Source organism: Gorilla gorilla, chromosome 5, assembly GCF_029281585.2.
Source record: "Gorilla gorilla gorilla isolate KB3781 chromosome 5, NHGRI_mGorGor1-v2.1_pri, whole genome shotgun sequence".
NCBI lineage: Eukaryota > Metazoa > Chordata > Mammalia > Primates > Hominidae > Gorilla > Gorilla gorilla.
This window is the reverse complement of record NC_073229.2, coordinates 44,494,026-44,506,266: the sequence shown is the minus strand read 5'-3', so window position 1 is coordinate 44,506,266 and position 12,241 is coordinate 44,494,026. Positions and strand designations below refer to the sequence as shown.

Genomic DNA, 12,241 nt, shown 5'->3' with positions numbered 1-12,241 from the left:
CAGGCATGAGTCACGACACATGGCTGAAAAGATTCCTATTTGGCGTCTGAGTCTCCTCATAGCTGTCCCCTCTGTGGGGAGTTTTACCCCGCCTGCCCCAGGCGGAGGGAACCTTCCCCATGCTCTGCCCTGTTGCAGCTGGAACCTGGCTCTCCCAACATTCTCGCCAGGCACCGTTGTTATTTCTTTGGCTCTCTCTTTGATCAGACTGTGGGCTCAGGAGACAGGAGTCCTATTTATTGTTGTTTCCCAGGTACTCTGCAATAGCTGACACAGCACATGCTAAATAATACCTGTTGAGGGCATGGGTGAGATCTTAGAGCCATGTTTAATCACTCACTTTGTCCTTTTTTTTGAGATGGAGTCTCACTCTGTCACCCAGGCTGAAGTGCAATGGTGTGATCTCAGCTCACTGCAACCTCCACGTCCTGGGCTCAAGCGATTGTCCTGCCTCAACCTCCCAAGTAGCTGGGATTACAGGCACCAGCCACCATGCCCAGCTAATTTTTGTATTTTTGTAGAGGTGGGGTTTTGCCATGTTGGCCAGGTTGGTCTCGAGGTCCTGACGTCAAGTGATTTGCCTGCTTCGGCGTCCCAAAATCCTGGGATTACAGGCCTGAGCCACCATGCCTGGCCTGTCCTCATTTGTTTATCCATCTCATTTTTTGTCCTTCTCACCAAAGTTATGTTGCTTTGTCTTGTGGGGTTTTTTTCATGTGGATTCCTGAACCCCATCCAGCCCCTTGTCCTCCCCAGCCAGCTCACACTCTTTTGTCACAGCTCCTGGGACTCCTGTTGACACACAGGGAACAGCCACCCACAGTGGACTGCACTGTTCTGTTTGCACCCTTAAATTTATCGTGCTTACAGAATGACACTTCTGCAAACTAGTCAAGTAGGGGGAAATGGTTTGTGGATATGCACCCTTGTTCATTCTCTTTGAAAAGGTAACCAGCTCTGAATTCTTTCTCCTTTGAGGAGGAGTTTTACTTGTCGCCCAGGCTGGGGTGTAGTGGTGCAATCTTGACTCACTGCTACCTCCGCCTCCCAGGTTCAAGCAATTCTCCTGCATCAGCCTCCCAAGTAGCTTGGATTACAGGCATGCACCACCATGCTCACCTAATTTTTTTTTTTTTTTTTTTTTAGTAGAGATGAGGTTTCACCATGTTGGTCAGGCTGGTCTTGAACTTTTGACCTCAAGCGATCCACCTGCCTTGGCCTCCCAAAGTGCTGGAATTACAGGCATGAGCCACCATGCCCAGCCCCAGTTCTGAATTCTTAAGAAACTCGAGAGGGTCTAGGTGAGCATTGATAGAACCTCTGCAGTGCTGGGTGTGGTGGCTCACACCTGGAATGCTAGCCCTTTGGGAGACCGAGGTCAGAGGATCTCTTGAGCCCAGGAGTTTGAGACCAGTCTGCACAACATGGACCCCATCTCTACAAAATATTTAAGATGAGTTGTGGCTGGGTGCAGTGGCTGACGCCTGTAATCCCAGCACTTTGGGAGGCTGAGGTGGGTGGATCATGAGGCCAAGAGTTCAAGTCCAGCCTGACCAACATGGTGAAACCCCATCTCTACTAAGAAAACACAGAAATTAGCTGAGTGTGGTGGCATGCACCTGTAATCCCAGCTACTCAGGAGGCTAAAGCAGGAGAATCGCTTGAACTGGGGAGGTGGAGGTTGCAGTGAGCCAAGATTGTGCCACTGCACTCCAGCCTGGGCAACAGAGCAAGACTCCGTCTCAAAAAAAAAAAAAAAATAGTTGGGTATGGTCGTGCTTGCCTCTAGTCCCAGCTACTTGGGAGGCTGAGGTAGGAGGACTGTTTGAGCCCAGTAGGTCAAGGCTGCAGTCCGCCATAATTGCACCACTGTACTCCCACCTGGGTGACAGAGTGAGACCTTGTTTCAAAAAAGAACCTTTGCAATGATGGAAATGCCCCATGTCTGCACTGTCTGAAATGGTAGCCACTAGCTACATGTGGCTATTGAGGTCTTGATGTATGACTAGGATAACTGAATTTATTTGGTTTAATTAAAAAAAAATTTTTTTTGAGACAGCCTCACTCTGTTGCCCAGGCTGGAGTGCAGTGGCGTAATCATAGCTCACTGCTCAACCTCCTGGGCTCAAGTGATCCTTCCTCCTCGGCCCCCCAAGTAGCTGGAGCCACAGGCATGTGCCACTACACCTAGCAAATATTTAGCCTTTTTATAGAGACTGGGTTTCACTGTGTTGCCTAGGCTGATCTTGAACTCCTGAGCTCAAGTGGTCCTCCTGCCTCGACCTCCCAAAGTGCTGGGATTACAGACCTGAGCTACCATGCCCAGCCTGGTTTAGTTTAATGTCATTTTACATTCATTCATTCATTCATGAGATAGGGTCTTGTTCTGTCACCCAGGCTGGAGTGTAGTGGTGCAAACACAGCTCACCACAGCTTTGACCTCCGGGACTGAAGCAGTTCTCCCACCTCAGCCTCCCAAGTAGCTGGGACCACAGGTGTGTGCCTCCATGCTTGGCTAACTTTTGTACTTTTTGTAGGCTAGTGTTGAACTCCTAGGCTCAAGCAGTCCTCCCACCTCGGTCTCCCAAAGTGCTTGGATGACAGACATGAGCCAGCGCGCCTGACCTAAAGACATATTTTTCCTTCTAGTGTAGTTCAGCCTTAAGACTGTATCAGCAGATAGAGACGGAAAAGTAAGAAAAATTGAGTATCAGATTATATTTATAAATAAAGCAGTTACTAATTGATGTTTTTTTTTAAACCTCCTTTTTAATTCTGGGTTACATCATTCCCTGGCTGTCTTTTTTTTGTATTTTTTTTTATTATTATACTTTAAGTTTTAGGGTACATGTGCACATTGTGCAGGTTACTTACATACGTATACATGTGCCATGCTGGTGTGCTGCACCCACTAACTCGTCATCTAGCATTAGGTATATCTCCCAATGCTATCCCTCCCTCCTCCCCCCACCCCACAACAGTCCCCAGAGTGTGATATTCCCCTTCCTGTGTCCATGTGATCTCATTGTTCAGTTCCCACCTATGAGTGAGAATATGCGGTGTTTGGTTTTTTGTTCTTGCGATAGTTTACTGAGAATGATGATTTCCAGTTTCTCCCTGGCTGTCTTTACCCTAGCATCAGTGAGTCCTGCAGTCACTACAGCCCCCAGTGAGGACAGATATTTTAGTCACCATCAAGTGGATCTTTATTTTTATCTAACATTTACAATTCTGCCAGTTCTTACTCTTAATTCTCTTTGCCTTGAATCCCAGAATCCACCTCTGATGTTCACTGAAGAGTACCAGAGAAGTCTGCTAGAGCAGTACCATCTGGGTCTGGATCAAAAACGCAGAAAATACGTGGTTGGAGAGCTCATCTGGAATTTTGCCGATTTCATGACTAACCAGTGTAAGTGGCAGTTTAGCGCGTGGGATAATGTACCCGTCCTCATTTTTTCAGGTTGCCTTGCCCATTCTGGACATTTTGGCTGTAAGAGTATTGGAAACAAAGGGGGAAAGCTGGTTTAATCCATGTAGGTTGCGTTGAGAATTTCCTAGGAAAAGTAAGTTGTGCTTAGGAAGTAGGAAAGCAGTCAGGCCCCCGCTTCCCACATACGGTCAAAAAGCAAACATGAGAGTCTGCTATAGTGAGATGGAAATGGCTAGCTTGCCTTTTTCTTGTCTATTTCATAGCCAAGGAGGAAGGAAAAACTGGACCTCATTATGGATTTACTTTTGGGATACACTCATTATTCCAGAGGAGGGTAAAAGGCTGAGAAGCTTAAGGTATTTCAGTCTGTTTTATGTTACTCATTTGCGAAAAGCAGGCTCATCGAATACAGGTGAGTTTCAACGTGTCTTGAATATGGCAGCATTTAAAAGTCTTCAGACCAGGCATGGTGGCTCATGCCTGTCATCCCAGCACTTTGGGAGGCCAAGGTGGGAGGATTGCTTGAGGCCAGGAGTTCGAGACCAGCCTGTTCAGCATAGCAGGACCTCTATCTCTACAAAAACTAAACAGATTAGCTAGGTGTGGTGGTGTGTGCCTGTAGTCCTAGCTGCTTGGGAGGCTGAGGCAGGCGGATAGCCTGAGCACAGGAGTTGGAGGCTGCAGTAAGCTGTGATTACACCACTGCACTTGAGCCTGGGCAACAGAGTGAGACCTGTCTTTAAAAAAAAAAAAAGGAGCTGGGCACGGTGGCTCATGCCTGTAATCCCAGCACTTTGGGAGGCCGAGGCAGGCAGATCATGAGGTCAGGAGATCGAGACCATCCCACCTAACAGTGAAACCCTGTCTCTACTGAAAATACAAAAAAAATCAGCCGGGTGTGGTGGCGGGCACCTTGAGTCCCAGCTGCTCGGGAGGCTGAGGCAGGAGAATGGCGTGAACCCAGGAGTTGGAGCTTGCAGTGAGCCGAGATTGTGCCACTGCACTCCAGCGTGGGCGACAGTGAGACTGCTTCTCAAAAAAAAAAAAAAAAAAAAAGAAAGGGTCTTCAAAGACAATAAGATCTGTGCTCTCACGTAGGGTGGATGAGGGGCTGCCAAGTTAGCAATGAATGTTTCCCATTTCTTCTTAGTTTATGGACTTTCCGTAAACTCAGGATGGCAGTTTGGTTGGTTGGAGAAGGATATGGTGATGGCGGGAGTTACAATACATTACTTATAGGGGAAGATAGGCTTTTGAAAGGTTAAAGCTTAAAAGTGAGAATGGAAAAGGGATGAATGAATGAACATGATGAGGTGAGAGGGAAGAGGTAAAGGGAAAAGGAGAACAAGAAACTCTTCTCTGCGTGGCACCTGGGATGAATGGTTTCTGGGGACATCCCTGATGGCAGTTTTGTGGAGAGGTGCAAAGCTTTATGTGGTAAGAAATGAGCTGTAGGCTCAGTGCAGTGGCTCACGCCTGTAATCCCAGCACTTTGGGAGGCCGAGGTGGGTGAAAAGAAAAAATGGGCCGGGCGCAGTGGCTCACGCCTGTAATCCCAGCACTTTGGGAGGCCGAGGTGGGCGGATCATGAGGTCAGGAGTTCGAGAGCAGCCTGGCCAACATGGTGAAACCGTGTCTCTACAAAAAAATGGAAAAAAAATCCCTGCATGGTGGTGAGTACCTGTAGTCCCAGTTACTCAGGAGGCTGAGGCATGAGAATCGCTTAAACCTCGGAGGCGGAGGCTGCAGTGAGCTGAGATGGTGCCACTGCACTCCAGCCTGGGTGACAGAGCTGGGTGGTGGCTCAAGATATGTTTTGTAAACCTGAAGATTTGAGATCATATAAGCCAAATCGAAACTTAATTGGCATTCCTAACTTTTGGTTCTAGAGACTCCTTGATCAACTAAGAGCCACCAAACATTTCCCATGTAGACTATTTTGACCATGCTGACTCTACTGACACTTTGGTTACTGTATTCACTTTATCTCTAGAAATTAATTCTTACTAATGGATGTCTGTCACTGTAAGATCCTTCTATCCTCTGAAATAAGGAGAACATTTTAACTTCAGTAGTTTAAACTAGTATCCTAAACTATAGCATTCAAAATGAGATAATATGCTAAAGTAATACACAAACCAAAAATCCCAGTGGCTAACACAAAAAGTTTTTCTTACCCATTTTACTCATTCTTACTCATTTTACATATCCATACAATAGAAGTATATGTCTTTTGAATAGCTTTTATTTTATACTAATTATTTTATAATACATTCACTTCAAATTTTGGTTTAAAGTGTTTGTCATAGATATAGATAAAATAAAACAAATGGGAAATTGATTTTATGGTCTTGAATGAGACGATTATATTAATCTAGCAAATGAGTTAAATCAACAACAGAGTTTTGAAAAATATGTAGTGGGTAATAGCTAATAATAATGTTTTTATGTGTAACTGATTTTATAACATTCAACCAAGTTTGTTTTTGTTAGGCCTGATAATATCAGAAGTAGTATATTTGTAATTTCAGTGTTTATTACTAATATTATACATCCCTCAATTGGCATAATTATAATATTTTAACTAAAATATACTGTGAAATTATACATTCTAGGCACTGTGCTGGGCTTCTGGCAAAATTATAAAGTTGCTTTATTAAATTCATACATGCGGAAATCTAATATAAATTTTATACATATATTTTTTATCATAAGAGTGTATAGTATTTCTTAGGGAATTTCAATGAACCTGGAAAATCTTATATACTTTAGTGAAACTGTAAGTTACTACACTTGGAGAAAAAAATTATTGATATTTTCATAGTGCAAAAGTATACATATGTGCTAGTCTCAGCACCTAGATTAAAAGTCCACCCTTGAACCTAAAATAAAAGTTAAAATATTTTTAAAAAGAATCTATCCTACAGAAGTAAAGGCATATATGTGATCCTCGATATACAAGAATGCTTTCACAGCATTGTTTATGATGGCAAAATAAACCGGAATTAAACATGAGTTTCTTCAACAGGTAATTGGTAGAATAGTTTTTGTATCCTTATAATGGAAAAATTTTAAGATATTAAAAGATAAGTTAGTTTGCATGTATTTACCTGAAGCTATGTCTGCACCTATATGCAAAATAGGTGTTTGCAAAATAATATACATGATATCATTCACTTCATACAGAGTATTGGTTAACACATTAAAGAATTTTCTGTGTGGGACCAAGTTAAGGAATTTACATGCATTGGCTGATTTAATTCTCACGTAAATCAGCTGATAGAGCAGTTTTTTCATTCTCATTGCATCCCTGAATCTTAGATGCATAGAGGTTCAATAAATTGCCTGGAGTTACACAGGGAAAGAATAAAGTTACTCAATTATTAGGATTTTCAGAACTTCAGAATAAAGAAAGCATGTTTAGTTCCCCCCGCCCCCCCCCCCCCCAACCCCGGGTACATGGCTGTTTTCCCTGGTTTCAGTTAACCAGCATTCAACTGAGGTCTAAAAATAGGTGAGTGTATAACAACAAGATATTTTGAGAGAGAGTAAGAGACCACATTCATCTACTTTTATTACAGTACATTATAAATGTTCTATTTTATCATTTTTATTGTTGTTACTTACTATGCCTAGTTTATAAATTAAACTTTACCATAGCTATGTATGTATAGAAAAAAAATACATAGTACAGTATATATAGGATTTGAACTACCTACAGTTTCAGGCAACCACTGGGGGTCTTGGAATGTATCCTCTATGGATAAGAGGGATTACTATATTTCCTAAGTTTCATAATGGCATTCTTTTGGAATAGATTAAATGTCATGCATGGGCTTTGAGCTTATTAATTTTATTATAACATTTGACAACATCTCATGAAATTCTGATGCACACATAGAAAATATCAAACCAGATGGAAGTATTATGTGCTATATTCTTTGTTGAATAAATATACCCACAATGATTAATCAATGGGTACGTTTATGGGTAGTTTGAAAGGAAAAATAATATACTTCTGGGTTCTATTACTGGCACTATTGTGAATACAAATGTTATCAATCATGTAACTATTAGGCTGCTCACAAATACTTTAGTTTTTCTCATACTATACAAATAATAAGATGGCAGTATTTCATCCTGCTTGAAGGTAAATGAAACCACTTTACTTGTTTTGACCAATGTCATTTGAGTAGAAGGAATTTTTACAAGGCCTTCCCATGGTCCCTTATGAGCTGTATTAGCATGAGTTGTGACAGAGTTTTTATCAGCTGTCTTCCTAAATGACTAAGTCTCCTTGTAAACTTATTATAGAGACTGAATTGGTTTTAGATGTGAAAGTTATTTATTACTGCAGTATAGTATAGGTCATCTTAACTGATACACATAACAAAATGGAATGTTTGGTTTAGAAATATACAGATGTCCCTACCAGGGGAAATTAGACAATTGACTTAATAATAAAACTAGTATTTAATTACAGGAATTCAGAATTTATAGTATATAATATATTTATGTATATATATTATACTGTAGATATATTCACAGTTAATTTTTGATTAATAACTTACAGAAAGCTCTGCACTTGAGATTTATAAACTTGCTGAAAAAAATTCAGTAAGAAAACTCTATTTTAGTATATGCTTAATGAAAATATCTTGGTGGAAACCCTAAACTCTAAAACTACCCTGTGGTATTCAGAATGAGTCAAGCAAAACCCGTAATAAATGACTTCATAGGTAGCTTTTGGATACAGCTCTAGGTTTAAAATTTGAGAATAAGGTTGGCAGATTCTGTTCTTTACAAAGGAAGGGCTGTCACAGCAGTGTGTGCCTGGAACCCATTTTAAATAAAGGAAAAATTGATGAGCTGGCATTTTAACCATCATATGTCTAATACATAATGATGCTTCATAAGTTATTGAGACCTCCCTTGATCTCTGGGATAGTTGGAGCAATGGCTGAATATAAACTATCAGAAAAATTGAATCTGTAATTCTGTCAATAAGTGAGAAAATATTCTAAGATTCTTTAAATTTTAATTCTGGGTTTTTGAACACATTGATATGTAAAATATAACAAAATAAGGTGGACACTGTTTAACTGCAGTTGGTATCAATTCTTTTTTTTTTTTTTTTTTGAGGCGAAGTCTCGCTCTGTGGCCCAGGCGGGAGTGCAGTGGCGCAATCTCGGCTCACTGCAAGCTCCGCCTCCCGGGTCTCACCGTGTTAGCCAGGATGGTCTCGATCTCCTGACCTCGTGATCCGCCCGCCTCGGCCTCCCAAAGTGCTGGAATTACAAGCGTGAGCCACCGCGCCCGGCCGGTATCAATTCTTATGTACTGAATTTAAGGAGAGAGATGTTATCACCGTAGGAAATTATACCAACTAATGACTGCATACCATTAATATATTTTCTGAAGTTTGAATTTTCAGTTAATGCACTTTCAATGATATTAAAGAGCACTTTATTAACAGCTATTTGAAGGGTAATTTATATACAGAGAACTGCACATATTTAACTTGTATACTTTAATGAGTTTAAACATCTGCAAACACCCCCGATACTGTCACCACACTCACTTGGATATGATTCACATAAACATATCCAAGACCCCCCGAAATTTATTTTAAACCCCTTATGTGTGTATGTATGTGGTGAGAAGACTGAATTTGAGACCCAGCCTCAACAAATTTTGACATGCACAATATTATAGTATAAACTATTGGCACTATATTGAACAGCCGCTCTCTAAAATGTATTTATCTTGCACAACAAAGTTCATATTCCTTGAAAAACTTCCCATTACCCCACAACAGAGCCTTTGGAAACTACTGTGGTCTTCTCTGCCTCTGTGAGTTTGACTATTACAGATAACCTCATATAAGTGGAATTCTGCAGTATTTGTCCTCTTGTGACTGGCTTATTTCACTTAGCATAAGATCCCTTAGGTTCATCAATATTGTCACCAATGGCAGGATTTTCTTCTTAAGACTGAAAAATATTCTATTGTATGTATATACCTCAATTTCTTTATCCATTCATCTGCCAATGGGCATAGACATGGGTCATTTCCATATCTTGGCTATTGTGAAAAATGATGCTATAAATGTGGGAGTGCAGATATCTCTACAAGATCCTGATTTTAATTGTTTTGGATATCTATCTAGAAATAAGAGTGCTGGATCGCCTGGTAATTCTATTATTTTTAGCTTTTGGAGGAACCTCCATACTGTTTTCATAGTTGCTGTATAATTGTACATTCTCAATGTACAGTGTGCAGGGGTTCCAAATTCCCTACATCCTCACCATTTATCTTTTGGTTTTCTTGAAAATCATCCTAACAAGAGTGAGGTAATATCATTTTGATATTACTATTTGCAATGACTTTTTGAATATGACATCAAAAGCACAGGAAACAGAAGCAAAAAATAGGCAAGTTGGACTATATCAAACTAAAAACAAACAAGAAAAACAAAAACCAAGCAAACTTCTACACAGCTAAGGATACAAGCAACAGAATGAAAAGGCAATCTATAAAATGAGAGAAAATATTTGCAATCCATATATCTGATAATGGATTAATTTTTAAAGTATATAAGAAATTCCTACAATTTAATAGCAAAGCATGCATAATCTGATTTAAAAATGGGCAAAGGATTTGAACAGACATTTCTTCAAAGAAGATATGCAAATGGCCAACAGGTACATTAAAAAATATGTTCAACATCTTTAATTATCAGGGACATGCAGATTAGTAGAACTTTCAAGTAAATAGATAAATAACTCTACTTCACAGACTAACCTATAAAATGCTGAATTTTGTTATGTAAAATGTTACAGAAATAATTTCCTCACAATTGTGTTAATTCGTTTGTGCTACTATTACAAAATATTTACTACCTGGTCGTTTATAAAGAACAGAAATTGATTTTTCACAGTTCTGCAGGCTGGAAATCGAAGATGAAGTCACCTGTAGTTCAGTGTCTGCATCTAAGAGAGCACTTTGTTGCTGCACCCGCCAGAGGGAAGAAATACTGTATCTTCTCATGAAGGAAGGAACCGAAGGTGGGAATAGGGACCAAACTCCCTCTTTCAAGCCTTTTTGTAGTGACATTAATTCATTTATGAGGATGCCACCATCATGACATAATCATTTCCCAAAGGATTTCACCTCCTCCCACTGTTGCATTGGGGATTAATTTTCCAACACATGAATTTTGAGGGACACATTCAAACCATAGCAACTGGTATATAGTAACTAGGTGGCCCGATGGTCTTCATAATAAAGTTATATTTTACTTTAGTATAAAATAAAAGGTCAAGGCTTGTAACTGTCATGAGACTGCTTCATGTATATCTCCCCTAGTGACTATCACAGTTGACTGACAGCTCCTGGGGTTCATCTTTGTATCCATCACTACCTATAGTCCAAAATCCCCACCTCACAGCTGTTGTCAGCCAATGACAAAGCATAGTGAGGTGCTGTTCCTGCTCAATATGGAGGAAAACTTTGGCTTGATAACTCTCCATTGGCCTGCCAAAGTATGTTAAGTATTGTGCTACTATCTGAAACTCATTTTACCTAACCTTTTTTATTTTCTTTCCTCCTTCATAAGGTTTACAAGTATTGTGGCTGAAGGCTGTGTCTATTCCTGCTTCCTCAACCTCACCTTGCAAAAGTGTTTATCCAAATAAATCCCTCACACATCTAATCCCATTTTGGCAAATTCAGTTTCAGAACTTTGCCTTCACTACTAGTCTCAAGGAAAATATATTAATACACACACACACACACACATGCATGCACACACACACACATATGTATATATTTCCCAAACTATTATAGGTAAAATATACTCTTATCACGAATAAATCCAAATTGTGAATGCTTAAAATATACTTTACAGAATATTAAAATTTAAAAGCATCACAGGAAAAATATTAATACTGTTTACAGAATTTCAATATGTGAATAATATTTACATTACAGTTTCATATGAACCTTTTACTTCTCTATTTAGTATGCCATCATGTCACTGCAGAGGTATGAAAAGGAGAGCTCTCCTAGTTGTGAAAAAAGAAACATGTTTTATTGGGAGCTAAGTGGAAGGTTGAACATGTGGGAATATCTGGGCATGCACTGAAGACACCTTTTGCATCTCCCCCATCCACATAGCAAAGTGAATGTGGTTTGTGTCCATTTATGCAGGATACTCTGGAAAACCAAACTGAAGCAAGGTTAACATACATTTTTAAAAGAAAACTAAAGGAAAACAACACATACTTTATTACCTATCAAAGTAACCACTTCGTTATATTTTAGTGGAAGCTATTATTTATTATTGAATTATTTGCTTGGGCAGGAGGACACAGGGTTTTTCCATTTGGGTTGTGTATGTTCCTCATGAGAAAAGCTGAAGACAAAATCTTACCTTCTGCCCAAAGTCAATTGAATCAACATGTTTACCTTGCTCCACGGAGCTGCTAACCTACTGGCTGGGTGTTGTGTGGCTTGGCAATGGAGTTCTGCATGACAGGAACAATGGTTTTTAAGTGGACTAATCAGAGCTATTAATGCATATGCAGTGAAGGCAGGAACTTTGCTACAAGCAGGGCTTATCATTTTGCTAATAACAATGCCTGGCACAGATTAGCGATTTGTTGAAATAAAACATATTCTGGGAGATATAAGATAGAGAAAGAGAGCAGCATGTAGTAGAAATAGATGTCGAAAGATGAATTAAGATGATGCATTAAGCTTGAAACATGAGGCAGAGAAAGCTGTACGTAAGTTGAAGGCTTTGAGTTA

General features: G+C 39.9%; 1 pseudogene; it reads left to right on the top strand.

The window, feature by feature from the left end:
- LOC101151070 (beta-glucuronidase-like) overlaps positions 1–10,767 on the top strand; it is a 30,652-nt pseudogene extending 19,885 nt beyond the window's left edge.
- Positions 10,768–12,241: the final 1,474 nt, after the last annotated feature.